General features: G+C 48.4%; 1 protein-coding gene across 1 annotated transcript in view; it reads left to right on the forward strand.

Moving 5' to 3' along the window:
* Positions 1 to 24,877, forward strand: part of PTPRN2 (protein tyrosine phosphatase receptor type N2) — a 331,806-nt gene that overhangs the window by 50,385 nt on the left and 256,544 nt on the right. The window lies entirely within an intron of this gene.

The raw sequence follows: 24,877 nt of genomic DNA on the forward strand, positions 1-24,877 counted from the left end.
ATCCGATCTCACAAGATCATGTGCTGTGCGTGCGTAGCTGATGGGGAGTGATGACAAAAGTGCTGGCCCGGATTGTGGTTGCCAGTGGTAACAGCATGACTCCACCTGTCAGAAGGTGGGGCAGAGAAGTGTGTCTGGGCCACTGAATGGAGCACAGAATGTTCGCTGGTCAGATACAGAGCTCCTCTCTCTCTCTCCCCACTGTCATTCCTCTTCTTGGGATGTATGTAGAAATATATAACTCTTATTAACCTTCTAAATGTTTTCAAAAACCCAACAGACCTTGTCCACAATGAAAATTAATGTGGCTGCATGGGATAAGGGACAGTTACTTACCCTTCAGGATCTGCAGGGGGTTGGTCCTGGGACCCCTGTGGACACCAGAGTCCCAGGATGCTCAAGCCCCTGATGTAAAATGGGGTGTAGCATGCAGTGGGCTCTCTGCATCCACGATTCCCAGCATTCCCAACCGCAGGTGGAAGATACTGTTTCCGATCCTCAGTTGGTTGAATCCTCAAATGTGAAACCTGGGGATATGAGGGCTGACTGCATATTGGAAAAAAAAATCTGAGAATGCGTGGACCCACGTGGTTTAAACCGTGTTGTTCAAGGGTCAACTGTGCTTTACAAAGAAAGTCAAAGGGTAAACATACCACCTCACACCCATCCGTATGACTACTATAACTAACAGGAACAGAAAACAGGTGTTGGCGAGGATGTGGGGAAACTGGGACCCTTGTGCACTGTTGCTGGGAATGTAAAAACGTTCAGCAATTCCTCAAAAAATTAGTTGTGAAGTTGCCATGTGACCCAGCGATGCCTGAGTATGTACTTAAAAGAACGTTAAGTAGGGGCACAGAGATATTTGTACACCTGTGTTCATGGCAGCGTCACTCATAGTAGTAAAACGTGGGGCAGCCCAGGTGTTCACTGACGTGTGAAAAGTTAGGCAAACTGTGGTCCGTACATGTGGTGGAGGATTATTCAGGCTGACAAAGGAGAGAAGTTCCTACATAGGCCACAACACGGATGAACCCTGAAGATGTTATGCTCAGTGAAACAAGCCAGTCACAGAAGGACAAACATTGTGTGACTTTCTTTAGATGAGATCCCAAGAGTATGCAGCCCTCCCTCATTGTGCATCTCAGATAGAGCCCTGAGGGAGGACCCGCCACCAGCACAAGGGGATATGTCTGGAAGGCTCAGAGGATGGTTAGCATTTTTTAGCAATAAAGTATTTTTAATTAAGGTCGGCACATTTTTTTTAATGTTCACCCGAGGATATGTTTTTATTGATTTTAGAGGGAAGGAGAGAGAGAAACATCAATGTGACAGAGAAACATCAATTGGTTGCCTCCGGTATAAACCCCAACCAGGGATTGAACCCTAACCTTAACTGTTCTCCCTCCCTCCCTCCTTCCCTCCGTCCCTTCCTCCTTTCTTTCTTTTTATTTTCTAAAGCTTTCTTGAGATCTAAATGAAGCAAACCAAATTAATATTTTTATTGGAAGTTCTCAGAATATTTTGTTATTTTTTTCATTTTTGTGTTTAGCGATCACAAGCTGGGTCTTTCAGCGGCTGGTGGTGACCTGCTGGGGTGCCCAGCACACCGGGGCAAATTTGATAAGTAGAGCCATTCTGTTTTATTGCACTGGAAAAATAGAGTAATAAGGAGCTTTAATTTGACAAGTGGGAGACTAGGAAAAAGTACAGCCAGTTTGAAGAGGAGATTAGGTAGCAGCCATAAAATCCACGCCCTGTGAATCATGAGCCCTGGGAGGGCCTGCGAGGAGGACGTCCCGAGGAGACTGGGCTGCGCTGGCTCATGGGGAGGGCACTGGCTTCCCCAGAGGATGAGCTCGGAGTTCAGGTCCCTCCAGTGCTTAAGGCCGATTCTGGGGACATAACAGTGGGTTTCCATGGAGTGGCTTTAAAAATCAGCTTTAGGATAACTGTTCACCACTTTGGGGAAGATGATGCTCCGTGTTGGCTGCTGCTGTCCTGGGTGATGAAGCAGCACCGTGGGGGCTGTTCACTGGTTTCTGATCTGACTGGTTTCTAGGCTCCTTGGAGGGGGAGCCTGGTAGGTTTTGTCTGATAAACCACAAGTTCCTGGCATTAGAAACCCCAGGAAAGATGTTGAAGAACATGGCCTTGGAGTGTCCTTTCATCAGCAGGATGTTCACTTGCTTTTTTGGGCAGCTCCTGAAGCAGCTGTAGGGAGTTAACCTGCGTGTCTGTGGCTGAGTTTCTCGTGAGGATTCTCAGTGTTGGGGAAACAACCTTCATTCATCCATTCACTCAACAAACAATTTTCCACCCAGGGCCCTCACTGAGCTCTATCTGGAGCCATTTGCCCGGTCACAGGAGCTCTTTCTCTTAGGAAGCGTGGCTCTCCCAGTGCCCTAGGCCACTCGGGTCCGACCCTCCCTGAGCTCTGTCCTCATTCCTGTGGTTGGTAATCCTCACCCCAGGATATTTCCCACTGACTTTTTTTAGGAGGGAGGGACGGAGAGAGAAGAGAGACACACACACATCAGTTGGTTTCCTCCCGCACTCAGGATCGAACCTGTAACCCAAGTACATGTCCTTGACTGGGAAATGACCCCATGACCCTTGGGTGGGAAGGCCGACACTAACTACTGAGCCACATTAGCCAGGGCTGTGTCTTCATTCTTGATGACATTCTGCCCTTTCCACAGAGGAGGATCTGGGTGGTGGCATCCCCTCCCATGGTCAGCCTCTGGGGGGTGAACCTGAGCACTGGTGATTTTATAAGAAAGAAAATGTTAATCTCCCATTAGCTTTATATGTTTTACTTCAAAAATGAGTTATGCAAATAATATGTAGACACATTCTCATTAAAAGCAAACCATTTGGAAATATATAGAATAAAAGTGACTTATTTCCTACATATCCCTCCATTCCACCAGATCTCACCCCCACTGGTGGTAAAGGTGATCAGTAGCTGCATGTGCCCTGTACACCAGTTCTCGTGTCCATTCACACAGAAGTATGTTAAGGTCACCTTGCCATCGAAGGTGCCAGGTTTCTCACCTGTAAAGTGAGGCATGTGGCCACATCTGTGGTTACCAACCATGGTTGCCCATTGGAAATATCTCTGCCCAGGTGCTGCCCAGCCTCAGGGTGGCGGGGAGCCGGGCACCAGCTTTCTTCCTCTGACTTCCTTTCCTCTTAAGCTCCTTGAAGTGACTCTAATGAGCGCTCGTTGTTGAGAACCATTGGGCCAGATGATCTCTAATAACCTTCCCACCCTAAAAATTCCATGACATCTGCACCGAAATGCCAGCTGTGCTTCGTGCAGCAAAGCCAACGGTGTGGAGGGGGAATTCAGCCTTCTCATTATCACTCCTATGGTTTGTTAGCAAGAACATCATTAGCATAAATGATATTTCTCTGTGGAGATGCAAATCAATGCAGATGACTAATTTGCCATTTAAGAAATTGCAGATTGCAATGCAAAACCATCTCAGGTAAACAACCCTAGTCTAATTGAGTGACAGCATTCTGTGTTTTGTTATTAAGGATATTAGCCTGAGACACAGGAAGACTGTAAAAACGCCACAAATTATGGCTGATACCTGCAGTGTGCTACAGTTTATGGGAGATTTCATTTGCTTTATCTCACTCGAGCCACAAAATTCTGGTTGTGTCCTAGACCGGCTACTTGTCAGGCTGTTATTTTGTTAGGAGAAACAGGGTTGGGTGGCAGAGACAGACCCCGAAGTGGTGGTGCAGGTTTGAAGTCAGCAGACTTTGACACTGAAGGAATGGTGGTTAACATATTCAAAACATGGTTGGTACATGGAGAATTTCAGAGAAGTATAATCTTTAGGAAAGAACCATGTGGAAATTCTAGTACCAGAAAATGCACAAAATGAATTTCGGAATTCAGCCGATGGGTTTAACAGCAGATCAGAGATCGTGGAAATGGGGATTAGTGAGTGTGGAGTAGGCCAGAAGGCCAGATAGTGGAAGTGGGGATTAGTGAGTGTGGAGTAGGCCAGAAGACCATCTCCAGAGAGAAAAAAGGATGGGAAATACAGAGTGAGGGACATGCGGGCATGGAAAGGAGAAGACATACTGTGACTAGAATCCACAAGGGACGAGAGAAAAATGGGCAAAAGCAATATGGAAGAGAGAAGACTCACAGTTTCCAAATGTATGAAAGACATCAAGCAGAAACTGAGGAAGCACCACAGATCCCGAGAAGAATACACGTGCATGTGGGACTTGGGAACAGTATAAGGGAAATGTTGAAAATATAAAATTTAAAAGGCCTACAAGGGGCCAGAGCAAAGCCAGCACTAAGCTTGCAGGTGAGACTGTGTTCCTACCCCATTTCTCTCGACCCACGCACAGGCCCTCTGCTGAGCAACTCTGCGTATGGAAGAGCTACTTCCCTGTGCCTTGTGTGGACCCACTGCTGACCTACTTGGCAGCTGGGTGAGGAAGGAATGCAGAGGTGTTTGTCCCAACCCTAAGGACCTCCCCTTCTCCTCTAACGTTGTCTTGAAGATGTGAGTCAGCCCACTGGCTCCTCAGGAGGGGGAGAGTCATGAGGAGACATCCTGCCCACAGACTGTGAGAAATAGCACCTGACTGATGTTTTAAACCCATAGGTTTTGGGGTGGTTCCTTATGCAGTTGATAGACAACTTTGGCAGAGTTAGGGGCAGCTTGGAGATCATGGAATTTCATCTTTAAAAAACTGAAAGAAAATAACTGCCAACCTAACATTCCATACCCAGAGGAAGTATCTTTCCAAAAGGAAATGGAAATCCAAGGACATTTTCAAGCCATCAAAAACAGAGAGAATTTCTTGCCAACTGCCCTGGATAAACAAACACTACAAGGAATTCTTCAGGAAGGACGTCTGTGACCATTGATGGAAACAGTGGAGAGGTGTGAAGAGAGTAGAAAAGGAAGGTGCACGGGCGAGCCCAGGCTCCCAGACAGACACGAGGAAGCTGAATAATGGGGAAGCCGGTGTTCCTGCAGGAGGGCCAAATGCTTTAAAAACATCAGTTCCCTCTGAATTAACCTATGTCTAAACAATCACAGCAAAACATTAACAAAATTTTTTTGAAATTAAGCAAACTGGCTTTAAAGTCCTGTTGAGAAGTAAATATGAGGCTTAACAGGGAAGTTATGAACCCAAGAAGTTATGTGTGGGGTGTGGACTGACTGTTCCAGGCTGCGGCACTATATGATGACCGAAGATTTAAACCAGAGTGGCTGTGATTACACAGAGATAGATTGAAGAGAAAGGATAGAAAGTCTAGAAACACACCCAAATGCATATGGTATTCAGTATATGAAAATGATGACATTATTTTTTAAAATTTATCTTTATTGTTGAAAGTATTACAGGTGTCCCATTTTCCCCCCCAATTGACCCCCTCCACCTCGCTCCACCCCCTCCCCAGGCCTTCACCCGGTCATTGTCTGTGTCCATAGGTTATGCATATATGCATGTAACTTCTTTGGTTAATCTCTTCCCACCCTCCACCCCTCTTCCCTCTTCCCTCTTCCCTCTTCCCTCTGAAATATGATCATCTGTTACATGCATCAATGTCTCTGGATCTATTTAGTTCGTCAGATTTTTTTATTCATTAGCTTCTTGTTAAAGAAGACCCTTCAGCATTTCCTGTAGTACTGGTTTGGTGGTGATGAACTCCTTTAGCTTTTCCTTGTCTGAGAAGCTCTTTATCTGACCTTCAGTTATAAATGATAGCTTTGCTGGGTAGAGCAATCTTGGTTGTAGTTCCATGTTTTTCATCACTTTGAATATTTCTTGCCACTCCCTTCTGGCCTGCAAGGTTTCTGTTGAGAAATCAGCTGACAGTCGTATGGGTGCTCCCTTGTAGGTAACTAACTGCTTTTCTCTTGCTGCTTTTAAGATTCTCTCTTTGTCTTTAGTCTTTGGTATTTTAATTATGATGTGTCTTGCTGTGGGCCTCTTTGGTTTCCTCTTGTTTGGGACCCTCTTTGCTTCCTGGACTTGTAAGTCTATTTCTTTCCCCAGGTAGGGGAAGTTTTCTGTAATTATTTTTTCAAATCGGTTTTTAATTTCTTGGTCTCTTTCTTCCTGGCACCCCAATAATACGAATGTTGGGCCTCTTGAAGTTGTCCCAGAGGCTCCTTATACTATCTTCATATTTCTGGATTCTTTTTCCTTTTTGTTCTTCTGGTTGGGTGTTTTTTGTTTCTTCATGTTCCAAATTGCTGATTTGATTCTCAGCGTCCTCTACTCTACTGTTGATTCCCTGTAAATTATTCTTGGTTTCAGTTTGTGTAGCCTTCATTTCAAATTGGTACTTTATTATGTCATTGATTTTCTCGATTATTTTTGTCATACTCTTACTAATATCCTTGCACATCCTTATAACCATTATTCTGAACTCTGCATCTGTTAGCTTGCTTGGCTCTGTTTCATTTAGTTCCTTTTCTAGAGATTTCTTCTGTCGTTTCCTTTGTGACATGTTTCTTTGCCTTCACATTTTGGATGCTTCCAGGTGTTTGTTTCTATGTAGTAGATAGAGCTGCTGTGTCTCCTGGAATTTGTAGAGTGGCTTTGTGGGGTCCAGTGGCTCAGCCTCCCCAGTCACCTGAGCTGGGCCTTGTAGGTGCTCCCCTGTGTGGGCTGTGTGCTCTGACCAGTTGTAGTTGAGCCTTGATTGCTGTTGGTGTCACTGGGAGGAACTGACCCCCAGACCAATCAGCTGTGAGGACCAGCTGCAACTACAGCCAAAGAGCTGCTGTGCTGGAGACACCCCTATGGAGCAGGATTTACTTCACTGGAGCTTTGGTGGTCACCAAGTGTGCCCCTTGAGTTTTTCACTTGTGGATGTGGTAGGGTTGTAATCCAGTGTGGTTGAGTCTGACCACCAGGTGCATTGTCTCTGGGGCCTCCCCGGAGGTGCAAAGTCAGCCTCTGTCAGCACCTTGCCCAGGGCCACCCAGCAGGAGCTACACAGCAAACCGTAGATGGCTGCTACTTGTGCTGGGCTTGGAGGTGTCCAGGAGAGGCCAAGCTTTGAACCAATGCCGGCTGCCACTAGTGCCAGGCCTGGGGCCACTTATCAAGCCGTATGGGGCAGCTGCTGCTTGTTTGAGAGATTTTAGGAAAGTCCTAAGCATGAGGCTCAAGAGGCCACTTGCACAGGAAAGCCCCTGGAAATGGCCTGGATGAGCTGCAGGTGGGGAGGGGCGGGACCTCCAGGAATCACTGGGGCGGGGCCAAAGGTGTGAGTGAGGTGCTGGCGATTCAAACATGGCGCCTGCCTGCCGGCTGTGTGCGGCGAGGGCTCGCCACAGGAGCCATGGCCTCCGCCAGCCCTTCTGCCTGGGAGGAAGCCGCCCCTCCACCTCTCGCCCAGATTTCAGGCAGGTTAGTACCTCCCCGAGTGTCCCAGGTTCCTTTCAAGCTGCTGCTGGGTGCTGGGCTCAGAGGGAGCGTCCGAGTGAGTCCGTGCCGGGCCCTTTGAGAGGAGCTGCTGGGGCTCCCGCAGCCTCCACGACCCTCAGCGACAGTCCCCGCTGGTTTCACAGCCCAGAGTGTGGGGCCGTCTCTTCCCGGCCCTGGAGCCCTGGGCTGGGGGGCCCACTGTGGGGCTGGGACCCCTCACTCCTCCGGGAACCCCCCACCGTGAGATTCCCTCCTGGGTTTCAACTGCTGCACCAGTGTGGGTGTGAAGCCACGTCTCCCTGATTCAGCCCCGATTCGCCTGTGTCACGGCCCCTCCTACTGCTCTCGATGCTCCTTCAGTTCCCTGGTTGTGGGGCTTCTGTTCAGCCAGATTTCAGGAGGCTCTGAGTGATGGTGGTTCTGTATTTTAGTTGTAATTTTGATGTGGTTGCAGGAGACGGCGGGTGCAGCTGTTACCTACGCCGCCATCTTGTTTTTCCTCAGAATATGATATTTTAAATCAGTGGCAAAATGTATTATTCCATAATGATTTGGGGACAACTGGCCAGACATTTGGAAAATATATAGCTGGATCCATCCCAGACTCCTTACCCCAAAATAAAATCCAGGTGGCTCAAAAACTTTAAAGTATAATGGGATTTTATAAGTACTCAAAAAACTTGCGGGGAATTTTTAATAATTTTGAGAGGGAATTAATGTTTTAAGCAAGAGAGAAAACCCAGTATCTAAGACAATTTAAAATGCACATACTTTTAACTCACCAGGGCCACTTGTATGAAATCACATGATGAATATGCTTAAGCATGTGTGTAAAGAATCACATGTAAAATGATTCTTCCAAACATTGGAAAAGAAAAAAGAACATGAACATTTTAAATATTATTTAAATCATGGTCCTTCCTCACGTTGGTATTCTACGTGCGGATAGAGAAAGACCTCAAGACATTTTGGATGAAAAAATGAAGATGATGAACAGCTGGGACCCATATTAGGAACACGTGAAATTGGACCCAATTTCTTTAAGGAGCAACTGCTGTATGTTGGAAAGGCAAACGATAGCCATGACTGGGCAGCTCAGTTGGTTAGACTGTTGTCCTGATGGTGCAGCAGAGAGCATGAGCAAAGCCAATCACTGGTTCTTCAGAACAGTTTTAATATAAATTTCTGGCAAAAATGAGAATAAAAGAGGGAAGGGCCAAGTCACTAACACCAGGAGTAAAAGTGATCATCACGACAGACCCAGAAGCATCACTAAGACAGTGAGGGAAGGTGTGGACATCTTTTCCCTAGAAATTCAGATAAACTGGCAAACCCAGGCACATATACCTTTTCCTCATGACTCAGCAATTTCACTCAGAAATGCATACTTAGGAATACAAGGCTGTTCCCAGCAGCTTGAGTCACATCTGTGAAAGCTGAACAGATTAATTTCTTAGGGCCTAGTAATTCTACTCCAAACATATACCCAACAGAAACGCATACTTGGGTATACCAAAAACACGCGTGAGAATTTTCCTAGCAGCATTATTAAAAGCATCCCCAAATCAGAAATAATGCACACGTCTATCACAAAGAAATGCATAATTGTGGCATGTTCATACATGAAATACTACAGAGGAAAAACCACTCACTGTTGTTAAAGAAACCACACACACAAATCTTGCCATGCCACGCAGAGGGGCCGGTGGGGAAGCACACAGTGTGATTCCATTTACTTGAAGTTCCAGCAGGTGAAGTTGGTTGGATGGTGACAGCCAGGCGGATGCCTCTGGGTTTGGGGTCTATGTCGGAGGGCTCTACTCATTCTGTAAAAGTTCACTAGGCTGCACACTTCTCACATGTCCCCTTTTTGGAATGCATGTGATATTTTAAGAGAACATTTATAAAAATAGCATTTCTATATCTGCGGCTTGTTCTCCTAACACTTTAAATATATTCTAGGGGCCTTAAAACACAAGGTGTCCTTCAACACTATATACACACTGAATGATTATAAAATTGTTTATTAACTTACAGTTCACTTTCAAAATTTAAAAGAATCTACAGAAATGAGTAATTTTTTTTTTTTGTCAACGCCTGTTTTCAAACTGATGACTGTTCTGGTGCAGGCCTTCTGATAATGCAAAGCAATGGAATCGCAAATATCAAGGATCATTTTGTTCGGTATCTATGCACCCTCAATGCGTCTGCTGTTGCAGGTTTTGTACTGTAAACTTTATCTTTTATGTGTCCCCATAAAAAAGTCTAGCGGCACTTCAGGACAAAGTTTCTTTGTTCAAAGCTTAGTCTGGCTTCACCCATTATTTCAAATCAGTTAAACCTGAAAAGGGTGCAAATTAAGTGAGTTATTAGCTGTTAAAGTATGTACACATTTTTTGGGACACCCTATATATTGCCTTGCCTGATACAGAAAACCTTTGGGGAAGGAGGCTTCAAGCACTCCATGAGTGACCTTTGCCCTCACTAGTTAGAGGCAGGGCCTGAGCCAGACCCAGCGCCCTAAGTCCAGTTCATACCCACCCTTCAACAGGGCCTGAAGACACACAGATTGGTTTTCATACGGCAGGCTTGAAATCTGCTCTGGGAGCTCCCAGCTCCTGGTGTGAGGAATTTGCTGTTTATAGTTTCCCTAGCTAGGGAATTCTTCTCCGGAAACCTGTCTTTGCTCCTCAGACCTTCACCTGGTTGGATGCGGCCCACCCCACTATGGAGGGTTATTCCCTTTATTTACCGTCAGCTTATGTAGGTGATAGTTACTCTACAAAACACCTTCATATCCACACCCAGATTGGTGCTTGTTCACAGGGCTGGGTGGCAGCGTAGCTGAGCAGACTCATACTGACCATCAGAGGACCAACCTGTGAGCCCCTTCAGCCATCCCAGGGATTCCGCGTATAGGTGATATAAACACCGGCCATTCAGAGCCCAGCTGGGCCCAGTGTCCTCGCCAGGTTCACTTCGCTGTAAGGACTCTCTTGGCAGGTGTATCAGCACTCCCATTAGGACAACTGAGCTACCCGGCCAGGCTGATCACTATTTTTGGGTTTTTTAAAAAATATATCTTTATTGATTTCAGAGAGAGGAAGGAAGGGGGAGAGAGAGAAACATCAATGATGAGAGTCATTAATTGGCTGCCTCCCGAAGGAAGGGGGGAGAGAGAGAAACATCAATGATGAGAGTCATTAATTGGCTGCCTCCCGCACGTCCCACACTGGGGATTGAGCCTGCAACCCGGGCATGTGCCCTGACGGGGAATTGAACCACCATCTCCTGGATCCTAGGTCGATGCTCAACTGAGCCATGCTGGCCAGGCAAGGCTGATCACTACCTTTAAATGTAAAAAATTTAAATTTCAGTCTATCCCATTGATATCAAACCTAATATATGGCTCTCAAGGCAGCACAGAACAAGTTGGTGAGAAAACCAGCAATTTGCTCCGTTACTCCGCTTCATTTTTCTTTCACTTTCACAGAAACCATAAGATTGTTTTTGTGTTTCAGATCAAACATGTTTTTGAGCGGAGAGCACATTACCCAGCTGTCCTAAAAGCCACTACTTATCACTGTTCAAATTTAATCCAAGCCATCTGTTCTGTTCCTTCCCTTCCATTTATTTTTGAGGCATAGCCCAGGAAAACCACTTCTTGACTGTCACACTTAGGCCACAGAGAGGAAAATATGTCAGAAACTTTAGGTACGGTTTCATCTATGCGTTTTGCATAAATAATTAAAAGCAGTACTCCATTTAGGTTCAAAAACCCAGTGCTTGTTTCTCCAGTCTAAAAAATAAGTTTGGCCTGGCCTATGTGGCTCAGATGGTTGAACTGGTTGAACCAAGAGATTGCTAGTTCAATTCCCAGTCTGGACACATGCCCGGGTTTTGGGCTCGAACCCCAGTAGGGGGCATGTGGGAGGTGGCTGATCGATGTTTCTATCTCTCCCTCTCCCCTTCTCTCTAAATCAAGAAAAACACATTAAAAAAATAAGTTTGAAGACTCCAAGAAACAAATCCTACATTCATATTTCTTGATAAGGTGGGTCTCAGTCATACGCAACAGGTTAGGTTCTTCCCTCTCAGAGTGATTCTGATCTGAAGACCTGAGACTGAGCTAACGTACCACTCACTGGTCAGGTAGCTGGTAAATGGCACAGCGGGTCCATTTTTATTCTGAAGCCTGAGATTAAAGACCTGGGCCACACAGGCTTAGGGAGGTATATGTCACTCCAGAAATGAACTTGAACTGAAATGCTGATTTCATCGTCAGATGAAGTCAGCAGAATTGGGTGTGTGGTCACTTTCTGGAAGGTGTATTGGCTCGACAATGACAGGAAGACAGTGGGCGGCATTTCTCTCTGTGGCTCTGTTGGAACCTGGGGTGCTTCATCCCGAGGGCTGCAGCCCCCATGACACAGTCGTGCTGGGGATGTGGACAGGTCTCACTAATAGGGACCGGGAGGAAACTAACTCAGGTGGCCACACCGTCCAGTCTAGAAAGGTTGTTTTGTTCCACGTTTCCTAGGTGGGGGTGCAGGAGAAGGGCGGTGGGAGCAGAGCTGAGAGGTTCATTTTTCTGGAAGCCCATTGCATCAGGGTGAAGGCATTGTTTTCATGACTCACATTCATGACAGCCCTTGTCTTTGGGAAGGAAGAACTCAGAAATAATGCCTACACGTGAAATTGATTAGGCATAGTGTGTGTGAAGCCTGTCCTTGTTGGAATGCCTCTTGTTTGTTTTTACTTATTATTTTTTAAATATGCTTTTATTGATTTTTAGAGAGGGGGAAGGGAGGGGGATAGAGAGAGAGGAACAGCAATGAAAGAGAAACATCATCTATCGGCTTCCTCCTGCACACCCCCTACTGGGGATCGAGCTCACAACCCCGGCATGTGCCCTAACTGGGAATCAAAACGGTGACCTTCTGGTTCATGGGTTGACACTCAACTGCTGAGCCACACTGGCCAGGCTGAAATGCCTGTTTAATGAAAAGCATAAGCTAGCCTTGCAAACATTTGCTGTGATGAAGAGGTGCTAACCCTTCTGCTGGAAGCAGTCCTAGGCCCCCCATCTCCAAAAAGACAGACTCAAGACTTCTGAGAACCCCCAAGAGAGCTGAAGGTGGGAAGCTCGAAGGGAGCCCCTGTTTCCAGTGAGTCATCTTCCCCAGGGTGGCAGCCTCTTGTCTGTACTTCCTCCCATGGCTGCCTTCTGAGCCCCAGGTCAGGCTGTCTCTCCTGAGATGAACCTGTTTCCTGCTTTGGGAAGAAAACAAATAGTAGCCGTTTCGGGAAAGAAAATGCTTTCTCTGTTCTTTGCTCATTTACCAAAGTGCGTGTACACGAATGTGGCAGAGACATTACCACACGGCTCATTCCCATGTAGCTTTGGAAATGTAACGGACTAGTCATGAGTACAGGAGCATAACAATGACCAGCATACTGGACTTTCAGCAAGTGTTTGTTGCATAAATAATAGTGGGACTGAAACTGGACCCAGTTCAGTGCCAGCATCTACACAGGGAGCTTTCTATCTCAAAAGCCATGTTGGAGCCCTGGCCGCTGTGTCTCAGTGGTTAGAGCACCAGCCCACTGACTGAAGGGTCCCAGGTTCGATTCCTGGTCAAGGCCATGTACCTGGGTTGCAGGTTCAATCCCTGGCCCAGGTCGGGGTGCGCGCAGGAGGCAACCAATCGATGTGTCTCTCTCACATCGATATTTCCCTCTCTCTCTCCCTTCCACTCTTAAAAGCAACGGAGAAAAGATCCTCAGGTAAGGATTAAAAAAATAATAAAATAAAAGCAGTGTTGTAGAGGCCGCCTCTTTCAGGAGTAGCCTTTGAAATAAAGATTGTACCTGCTTCTGGATTTGGAGATGGTACAGTAATGAAATGCTGAGCTTCTGAGTACATGAAAACATTATTTGCAGTCTTAGGAATCTCTTGGTGGTGAGTGTTGGCAACATAAAGTGATAGTGGGCTTGTTAATTGGACTGTTTACCCCTGAGTGCTCAAGGCAAATACATCATTTTAATTCCCATTGGCAGTACATTGCCGACTGGCCTCTTGGCACGAAGTGGACGGGGTAGGTCTGTGCAAATCATATCTATTCTTTAGGATAATGATTGGGAGAGAAAGAGCTGATGCTCCTCTGAGTTTCCACATTAGGGTTTTTGTGAAGCTGTGCATTTTTTGAGTCTTAAGGGCCCCCCTAAAGAGCTGGCTGTAGACTTCCTGTGGACTTCTCGATTCTGTGATCAGTAATTAAAGCAGTGAGGGGATTTTGGCTTGTTATAGCATGTGTGATGTTTGCAAAACAGCCATTTCCTGAACGGCAGCCTTCTTGGCCAGAGGTGCTTTATGTTAAAAAAAAAATTCACCAGCCCTGGCCGGCTTAGCTTAGTGGTTAGAGTGTCAGCCCTGAGACCTAAGCGTCCTGGGTTCAATTCCTGGTGAAGGGCACATGCCTCAGTTGCAGGCTCAATCCCCAGCCCCAGCCAGGGTGCATGCAGGAGGCAACCAATTGATGTGTATCTCTCATATCTGTATTTCTCTCTTCCCCTCCCTCACTTGCTTCCACTCTCTCTAAAAATCAATGGGAAAAAATATCCTCGGGTGAGAATTAACAATTTTTCAGGCTGTACTGTCTTCCCAGGGATATTTCAGAAAGGTGGGTGTGCACTAAGATGCTCATTGCCAGTCAGTCATGGGAACCAGCTGCCCAAGACATGTGCTTTTATGCCGGCCAGTCTCTCCCTCAACACGTGGCTGTGCTTAAACCCACTGGGTGCTACACTAGGCGGCAAGAGGACCAGAGTCACTCCCAGAGCCAGTACCAGGCGTCCCCACTCTGCCCTAGAGATAGCACAGGGATGGCAGGCACAGGAAGGTTGGCTCCAGCATGTGGGACCCCAGAGAGCAGACATCATAACAACCAGTGGGGATGACTTCACTGGTTTCATGGCCTTTAAACTGTTTGTAAAAACATTAAAAACTCTCTTAGTGTGCCCTGACCAGTGTTGCTCAGTGGTTAGAGCATCGGCCTGTGTACTGAAGGGTCACCGGTTTGATTCTCTGTCAGGGGCACCTACCTGTGGGAGGCAACCAATGAATGTGTCTCTCTCACACCGATTTTCTTTCCCTCCCTCCCTCCCTCCCTCCCTCCCTCCCTCCCTCCCTCCCTCCCTCCCTCCCTCCCTTTCACTCCCTCTGAAAAGCAATGGAAAAAATATCCTCAGGTCAGGATTAACAAAAACAAACTCTCTTACTGCTGGTTATAAATGTATAGGGAAATTAAAAAGCACAGTGACAATAATGCTGGTGGGTAGGCTGTAACTCAGAGTGTTGGAAACATGAGGTTCCAGGCTGAGTCTGGTGGGCACACTGCTCCTGAGCTCCTGCCCCCTCACCTCAGCCCTTGGGTGGTCTGAACACATTTCCACCACATGCTGAGCACCTGCGTTGCGCCGTCCCAAGTTTGGACCCGCTCCCGCATCCTGTCCTGTGCACGTTCGGGGCAGTGAAAGAGCTCCCAGTGCTCCTGGGGAGTGAGTGTTCTTGCTGACATCGCCTCCCCGCGTCTTCCTTGTTCTTACATCCACATCCCGCGTTTACGCAGAGGATTTGCCTTCACTGAGTTGCTGTGGCAGCAGGTCCACCTTCCCCTGAAGATGCTATGGAGGGAATTTTAGAAACTGCTCTGGGGTCACCACTTGTGACTAAATCTAACCACCATCACCCTGATCTGTTTAATTTTTCTTAATAAAACTCCTGTGATGCAATGAGGACAATGAGCGCTTGGCCAAGGAGCCTTGCTGGGGTCTTTGATGGGGTCTCCTCCTCAGGTGGGGGATGGTGACAAGTCACTGTAGGGTGGGGGTAGGAAGTTGTCCGAAGTTATTCTTGGGTTTGCTGCGTCCTGTAATTTGTGCCCACGGGATGGGTGCAGGACTCTAGATCCTCATGGCTCATACAGCCACCCGGGGAGTTTTCATTAAGCCAAGGCCCCCCCGCCCCAGACCGATGGCCTTGGAGCCTGGCAGGCAGGGCCCGGCACCTGCATCCTGAAGGTCCCAGGTCGCTCTGGTGCAGCCAGGGCTGAGGGGGTGCATCTCCTGCGTGGTCTGCTGGAGGGTCTGTTTGTCTGTTTGGCTGCATCCACTGGGTTTTCAGCTACCTACCAATGTGCTGGAGTGGTCGCCGGGCAGTAATTGGAGAGGAAAAATGAATCTGGAAACGTGGAGTGGAAGGTGCGATTTATGGCCGTGCCGATGGGTCAGGAAAGTAAACGGAACGCTCGACCTGTTCGCAGAATTATGCCGAGAGCGCCCCATTAATTTCAGCACGTGCAGCCCCCGTGGCTGACAGCTTCTTCCTTGCCCCTTGAAAGCGGACGACTAAGGACATTTTCCTTCCAACAAGCCGGCCTTTCAATTAGTGTGATGGATTTGTGAGGATGGAGCCCGCATTGCGCAGCCAGGGTATTGGGCGCCCTCCCCCTCTCTTCTCCCCCTCCGTGGCTGTGGTGTCAGTGGGGACCGTGGAGAATCAGGTGTGGACCAGGCAGGTCAGTGAGGCCGAGCAGACAAATACACTGGATTTAGGACCTGGGCAAAGGCTCTGTGGGCCATTGGGGGCTGCCTCCAGCATACTCCCAGCTCCCAGCCAGCCCATTCTTCATGGGAACTCTCCGTGGGTGGCTGACATATTACTTACCGCTGAGCCCCGAGAGCGCCAAATTTCTCTTGCAGTTCCCTTCCTCACAGATGCAATTACTGTAGTGAAATTTGGTCCAGGAGGATGTGATGAGGTTCTATTTTAAGGTTATTTCTTCTCAGGAAGGAGTGGAGAGTCTTTGTTAGCACACAGCTACCTCCCGGTCGGTCCTGTTGGGCTTCCTGCTCCAGCCCATTAATTTGATCTCTAATTTTTCCCAGGTGGGCATGTCCTGCAGCTCCTTCGTCTTAACTCCATGGTTTACCGCCAACCTCCTTACTCAGGGGGCGCCAAGACGCTCGCCTCGTGCTGGCTCCACTCAGTGCAAGTCCTGCTCCCCGAGCTCAGGATTTAGCAGCCGGGTCCGGCCATTTGCAAGCCCCCTGGTATTTCCTCCCTCACCTGACCAGAACCACCTGGGTGGGGCCCTGGCTTCACACCGAGGTGCTGCGGGGCTGAGAAGCACCAGGCTGTGCTGTGTCGGGAGCAGGATGTCCTTGTCCACCAAGCACTAGGCTGTGTCTTGGTGCGCTGAGTATTGTGGCTGAGCCTGCGAGGCAGGCGGACTCTCCCCAGCTGACAGGTAACCCTCTAGCTCAGGGCTTGGAGACTGCAAGGAAGTGCTCGGTCCTTGGCTGGTTACTCTCACCTCGACCTGCAGAGGACGCCCCATACCGCTTTCTCCAGGGAAGACAGCCCTCTTGTTGCCAGGTGACCGTGGGGGGCCTCTGTGGCTTGTCTTGCTGTGGTTGGGGAAGGGGGCTGGAGAGGCCACCAGACAGGTCCTGGTGGGCGAGGGAAGAGGAGGCAGCACATGGACCATGCAGGTGCACGTTGTCTAGTAACGCGTGTGTTTAAACACAGCGTAACGTTTTGTTTTGCTTTTGCCTGTATTTGGGTACAGATACTAAGTGAGCGGCACAGGAAATCCAAACATATACCAGGAATGGGATTATCTTTTTCCTCATAATCATTTTCAACGTATTATAGACAAGATGCAAACAAGATACAAATGGTTATTGAACTAAGCTTTATTATTTATTATTTTTGTTAATCCTTACCCAAGGATATTTTTTCCATTGGTTTTTAGCGAGAGTGGAAGGGCGGGGGAAGAGAGGCACATCGCCTGGTTGCCTCCGGCGCAAGGATCGAACCCTCCGCTTTCAGGCCGATGCTCTAATTGCTGAGCCACACAGGCCTGGGCTCCTGAACTAAACTTTAGTCCAAAGCTTGTCTTTCTTGCTATAGATTTTCTCACAGGTCTTTCACTAGTTTGCTTGCCTGTACTGGATTGGAGTTAGAGAGCAGACGTCTGCTCTGTGACAGGAAAAGGACTCATCCTCGCCCTGGAGGGGAAGGTGTGGTGGGTGCCGGCAGGGCCCTCCACCAAGTCTGAACACCCGTGATCTCATGTCGCCCCCACAGTGCCTCCACAAGATGTAGACATGGTCCTCCCAAGTCCCAGACTGAGCCTGAGGGGCCCAGCACTGCCTTACCCAGGGCCACGCAGAGGGTCCAAGCAGGGTTGCACAGAGCCCTTGCTCCCGCCTACCTGCCAGGAGCTCAGCCCAACTTCGGGGGTGGGGGGTCCCAACCTCCCGGGTGCTGGACCAAGGTGCGAGGCCAGTCCCCCTCACAGGTGACCTGCAGACCAAAAGGCTGCAGACCCTCACTGCTGTCGGTTCCTTGTTCGTGACTCAGACGAGCTTCAGAGACAGACACAGTCTGTTTAAGAATTATCACCAATTCAAGTAAGCAAATTAGGAAAAGAAAAATTGAGTGAGAACCAAACTGTGTTTGGTGTCTGTAGGAATAGACAAGCAGATGAATATCGACGTAGCTGGGAACCCAGTGTCTATGTTAGCAGCTGTTTATATAAACACGTGACCTTCGATTAACTGAAGTTTCAGTCTGACCCTTCCTTCCCCATTGCACACAGTGGTCACCATGGTCAGACTGCAGAGGGGTGGTCAGACGTTCATGTGTTTCTGCAAACACAGGAACATATATTACAATCACCTGGTCTTATCTTTTGGCTTTTTCCTGAGCCCATTGCATTACCCATTTTATTAATTTAATTTTGACACAGTATTAAATCCAGTTTTTCAGAACAAATAGTGAATATCTCCTTTCTCCTGATTTCACCACGAAATGTAGAAGGAACATCCCGCGTGTGCTAATGAAGCTCAGTCCGCCTCCTTGTTTGCAGTTTTCACGGGAGCCAGGCCTGGTTTGATGCTGGGACTGATTTCCGCTTCCGCTGCTTTTTAAAATTGTTTGAAAAGTCCCCTTGGGAGGGAGCTACTCTAATCTAAGAAGTGTGGTCCCTAAGAAGGTGTGGTCTGGGAAGAGGAAACCCATGCTTTATTTTTTTGGTTTATTAAAATTAAAAATAAGCATAAAGATGTTATTAATTTCTTATTTTATTAGTGTTTTATACTGCCTCTGGTGGTGGTTGCTTTTAATCCCAAAGACAGTGTAAAGATGTGTTTTGGTGAAATGTATGCTCACAGAATTGACACAAAAGACCACCAGATGTCAGTGTAACTTAATGGATAAGACCTCACAGGCCACATGGGGGCCTTCGTCACCAGGTCTGCAGGTGACCTGTTTCTTTCCTGCTGACTCCCAAAACCAGAAGGGGCACGTATGCTCCTCCAAGACTCGAGCTGTGAAACGTTGTGGGGAATGTCCTCTTGTTTCACTCCCTGGACGGTTTCCAAATAAGCATGTTGCTGATTCAGGTTCTATTGCATTTGGCAATGTGACATTTCCCTGTTGTGGTTTTATTAAACCACAAGGACAGCCCTAGATCAGGGCCGTTGCTCTCTGTCTGGGCCCTCAGGGACTTTTGTCTGAATGTTGGGCCCAGGACCCAAAGGGTTGAGCTTGTCCAAAGTCTGACCTCAGGCTGGAGATGGTTTCTCCGGTCAGTTCTGATTCAGGGCCTCTGCTCACAGCCTGAGGACACCCAGTTGTTTGCTTCTCAGGGCCTGTAGCTGAGTTAACCATGGACAAGGAGGTCCCGTGTGGTATGTACTGTGTTTGTTCCATGTCGTAACATTTCCCCCATGCTCTGTTTGAGGGAAGTCACTTAATTTGCCTAAAGTTACAGTTCTGTCCAGTTCTATAGCCTGGTTGGCCAGGCTCTGTTTGCTATCAGGTGAAAGAAGCAAAACCAGCTGAAACATAAGCCCGAAACAAAAAACACAAATCAGGAACGTTTTTTGAGTACAGAAGGCATTCATGGAAACTGAGGTTCGGAAGCAGCCAGCTGCTTGCTCGGCAGGACCACGGACCAGACAGTGACCGTTTCAGGGTGGTGGACAGGGCAGGCATGGGGAGAAGGAGCCTGGCTCAGACATTCAAATAACTGGGAGTCACACAGCAGGTGGCCAAGTAGGAGTTCAACAGGGCGACCTCAGGAGGTCCTCTGCAGGCGCTGCTGCTTGGTCGCTGTAGGGACAGTAACAGCCCCTCAGTGCCTCAGGTGCACCCGCCTCTTCTTTCCTGGGCTGCACGCCAGCTTTCAACCAGGTGTCTCAGGAGTCTTGTCCTTCACTGCCTGGCATGCCGCCTGTCGCTTTGCTGCTGGAGAGGCTCCATGGTCAGCTGTTCACTTTTAAACATGAAAAGGGCACACGTTGGAGTTCAGAAAATTGCATTCTGAACACATCCAGAAAACACTGGACTCCCCGAACTTGATGGCTCACATTTTGCAGCAGGACAACTGTGTAGGTAAAACACCATTTATCAGGAAAATCCTCGAACTTCGTTGTTTGCTTCCTGACAATTAGGAGCCAGGAGCCAGTGCCTGAGGCTCATTTGTGTCCCTGTCAGAATAGCACTGATGCAGAGTGTCCTCCAAGCCTGCTCTGGAGAGGTGTTTCAGAGGTCTTGGTTAGGAAGCCCTCAGTCCTTTGGCACCAAGCCTTGGTCAGGGCAGCATCCACCCTCAGCTCCTGGTGCTGACATTGCAGAGACCCAGGCCTCCTGGGGAATGGGACACTGATGCCCTCACTGTGGAGGTTCAAGGTGCCACCTTCTGGGCAGCAACCCAGCTTCCTGGTGGCGAGTGTGGGGTTGGGCCTGTCATTCTGCCGGCCTTCTTGAGACAGGTGGGCTGTTACAGTGTCCCCAGTGGAAATCTTCATTTCAAGCACTCCCCTGGGAGCCCAGTCCTTGTATGGCCACAGAGCCATCTCCTGATCCGGAGACATCTGGCAAAGGCGGCCGCGTCCCTGCGGACTTGGGAGGAGGGTCCCTCTCATGAGTGGAAGATCTTCGGATATGCTCCATTCTCAGGCCTGCTAGGGGCCATCGCCATCCTTATGGGCTGAACTGTCCCCGGTAGTGACTTCTGTCTGCCGCTGAGCTCACAGCTTCCCTGTCTCTGATGCTCACAGGCCCTTAATCACGAACCGCTTTTAAAATCTGTCTTCCACTGTGCTGCTCCGTCTCTCCTCCCCCTACCCCAGCGGCACACCCCAGGTCAGAACAACCCATGCTGAAAATTTTGGAGAGATAGTGCACTCTGATGAAGTGATTTTCATAAAATTTGTTTTTCTTATCACAATGATACCTTATATTAAGATCAGAGGGCAAAGTAAGAAGATGATACAGGCCACTCTGACCTCGCTGTCCAGCATCTCCTTACTGCCATGTATGTCCTGTCAGCACTTCTTGCCTTTGGAGCACGAAGGGTCATAAAAGTGAAACCACAGTGAGCTTTGTGACTCTAACCTGTGTATGAGACTTTATGACCTCGAGTTGTTGAATTTTCAGGTTAGCCTGAGAGGTAACACGTGTATTTATTTCCAACTTTTCAGTCGTTGTTGGTTGTTACAAAGCGTGTTATCCTAGAGTCAGAACCTCAGAACCCGAGAAGTATCGGTTCTATGGGACACTCTTGTCAAAGCCAGTCTGGCTCCCAGTCTGTCCACACTACACTGTCCTCACCCCAGTCAGTCCATTTCATTTAAGTGGGTCTGTGGTGAAGTTCTCTCAGGAGTTTGGGCCAAACCTGCACTTCCTAGGCCCCTGGATTCACAACCTGTTGCTCAGGACCCTGGTGTGCCCTTCCCCTGGCCTGGTCGGATTGGTCTGCACGTCCCAAAGCAGCCTCTTTTTAAAAATTCCGTTCAGTCATTCTTGAGTGACAAAAACAGGAGAAACCTGTGAACTTCTCTCCAGAGCAGAAGTGATTGCTTGACACACCCATCCTGGTCTGAGGGGACTAATCTCTACAAGGATGTTAAACAGGTGTGTGCTGAGGCGTGGTCTCAGGAGGGAGGAGGAGCTGCAGGTGAGGCACTGGGCTGGATAAAAGCACACGCTGTCTACAAGGGAATCACCTGAGATCCAAAGACACAAGCTGGTGCAGGGCTGATGGCTACTCTCAAAAACCAGAAAACAAGGGCTAGGGATGATGTGGAGACGTTGGAACGCTCGTGTGTTACTGGTTGGAATGTGAAATGTGTAGTTGCTGTGGAAAACGGCATGGTGGTTCCTCAAAAAATTAAAACTAGAATTACCATACGAACCAGCAGTTCCACTTCTGGGTATGTATGTGAAGAAAGTGAAAACACCAACTCAAAAAGATACGTGCACTCCCATGTTCAGTGCAGCACTATTCACAGTGACTAAGACGTGGAAGCAACCCAGGTGCCCACCGAGAAATGAAAGGATGAACAAAGTGTGGTCCATCTGTACAGGGGAATATTACTCATCTCAAAAAGAGTGGTTCCACTTCTGTGAGGTACTTAGATTCGTCAAAACCATAGAGACAAAGGTAGATGGTGGTTGCCAGGGCTGGGGAGGGGACAGGGGGTTACTGTTTAATGGATACAGAGTTTCAGTTTTACAAGATGCAAGAGTCCTGGAGAGGATGGTGGTGATGGTTGTACAACAGGGCAAATGTATTTAATTCCACTGACCCGTACCCTTAAATGTGGTTAGGATGGCACATTTTATGTCCTGTATATTACAGCACAGTAAAGACGACAGCGACAGAATCGATGGTGCCACTGTGAGGTACTGAGACATTCAGATGTGGAGAACAGATTTTGATGAATTGCAAAAGCAACAAAGTCATTAGGGAGGAATCGATTCATCCCGCTTAATCTGATACAAGAATGACGTCCAAAATGGTCTTAAATAGTCTTGAGTGGCTTGTCATTCATGGGGCAAAGACGTGTGGACAGAGAGGAAGGGAGAGCAGGAGTGAGATGATCTAATTAGTGCTTATGCCGGCAGGGACCCACCTGGCCGTGTGTGATAAGGGGTGCACGCACCATCAGCTGCACGCCCTGCACGTGTGCGCCCTCTCCTCCAGGAGGGACAGCCTTTACTTAGAGCTCCTAAGCATTTATTTGCAGGTGGCGGGAGACTTTACAGAACAGAGCCAGTATGCCCCGCCAGCTCGTTGGTAGGTGTAGTTAATGAGACAGATCTTCAGGCCTGCTTGTGGCTCAGGTCCCAGTTATCTTCCAGGCAAAAGGGAAGGCGCTTGGGTGTGGGCACGCGCACACACACACACACACATGCACGCATGCTCGCTGCACCACTCAGGCATGGTCACTGTGGCCCGCCCACCTGCCTCCTCTGCTTCAGGTAAGTCTCATGGCTGGAAGGAAAGGCTGAAGTTTCTCAAACTCATTTCATAAACTCTACCTCGTTTCTCTCCTCTAAGGCGGGCATAATCGCATTTTCTTTTCAGTAAGCTTTTCGGGTTTATCTGAGCAAGCGTGGAAGGACCGCGTTAAGAACTGGGGTCTGGACGCCAGTTCAGAAGGGGCATCCAGCCTTTAATTCAGTCCTGGAAGTTGGGAGCCTGGCCCCCCAGCATTTGTCTGCCCTTTCTCCCTAACAGCACAGTTTTGCAGTTATGCTCCATTCACAGCTCTCAGGGGAGCAGGCCCCACCCACGGTTGTCTGGTACAGGTGACCCTTCTCACCAGGAAGTGCTCAGGGTTGCTTGCTGAGGCCTCCATGAGGGGTCCCCCACCCCCTGAACTTCTAGCTGCGAGAGCTGGGCAATGCCTTGTTGTTTAAACCAGTTAATGTCTGAGTTTGTTACTAGAACAGGGAGATGCTCTTACTGATGCAATTAGTTGTGTGCCATTAATGTGCATACAGTTTTGAAAAATCAGATGTGGACAAGCCATTCAGACAATAGTCCCCCATCTTTTCTCCAGGTAAGAAGTGGGGGATGCTGAGACTTCGTGAACAATTCACACTAAGGAGCAGGTTGGCTTTTCAGGGCCTTGCTCAGAGCCAGACACATCGTAGCAGCTAACACCCTGCTGAATAAACAAAGGAAAGAACCAGCCATTGGATGGAAAGCTTGAGAGCTGAGCAGGAGCCTGAGCTTTAATGTTTGTGGTGGCCTGGGACAGATGCTTGGGCCAGTCGAGAACTTGTTCTCAGCTGCCTGAGGCTCCTCTGGACGTTTAAGTCCATCAGCAGATCATCAATGTTTGAAACCCCGGGGAGGTAGGCCTCAGGTACCCTGCCCAGCCCAGGTGGGACCTCGGGAGGCTGCATGACTCCCCTGGGGTTGTCTAGCCCTCAGTGAGCGTTCCCCGCACCAGGCCCTGTGACTCCATCCGCTGTCTTGCATGTCCTGCACTTCCCACACTCATCTCCACCATCCTCAAAAGTACGCCTGCAGTTGGCAGGTCTTGCATACTCAATGCTTGACCCCACCTCTCCAGCCCTTTTTGTGATGGACCTTTGGGCCCAAGTGCAGCTTGGAGGAGATCCAGGTTTACTGCCTGTTCAGCTTTTACTCATGAAGAGGGAGTATCCTAGGTCCAAGGCATTTTTCCAGGATATGGGGGAGTGCAAGGGGAGGATGGGCGATACGGGTGGTATCTGAGGCACTCAGCCAGAGCCAGGATCACTGAGACCCTGCCTGGCAGAGAAACAGGACACTGGTGTGGGCCTCTGCAGAACTTAAAGCCCAACTCAGACATGCTTCAGGGGTGACGAGAAGATGCCTCCCATCTGCATTCAAGGCTGGTCAGGACTCGGGGCTTGGCTGCTGGAGAGACACTGCCCACGGCTGGAAAGTGGCAACGTGCAAGGATAGCAACTTCCATCCGATCATTCTTTACTTTGGTCCTAATTGAAACCAGAGGCCAGAGGTTCATGCAGCTCCGCTGCGTTTATTAGATTTACATCTACTGACCCAGGCAACATTACGATGTCGAGACTCCTTTGCATCTCAGCGGAACTGACTTGCGTGGTCATGGAACGACCCCACTGATCTCTATGGTTATTTTGTTGAGATGTAAAGGGACTCTCCTATCAGATGTTTGAGGAGATGTGTGTGTGATGAACATGCAGCAATAAATCAAAACAAAAACCAAAAAAATCTGCACAAACCCCCAGTGTGGCGATAACAGCACGAGTTTTGTTTGAAAGCACCTGCTCCATCCCTATAAAGTCGTATGTGGGTCCCTGTGTCTGTCAACACTGTGACTCGCTCAGTCCAAAGGGCATCTAGACGTTGGCTTCAAAAGAGATATCGGTCAGTTGTGCCTTTTCTTTTGGTAAAATTCTTGAAAGTTGGGGTATGTGTGTCTATTAAGTGTGGTCGTGTTGAGTAGAATGCCCAGAGGTGAAGTTTCAGGCTTAGGAGAAAGAGCAGTGGAACATTTTTGGAATTTTTTCCTGTTTGGCCCTTTGCCTCTTGGATTACTCATGTAGAGGCAT

The sequence above is a fragment of the Miniopterus schreibersii genome, assembly GCF_964146895.1.
Source record: "Miniopterus schreibersii genome assembly, chromosome: 9".
NCBI lineage: Eukaryota > Metazoa > Chordata > Mammalia > Chiroptera > Miniopteridae > Miniopterus > Miniopterus schreibersii.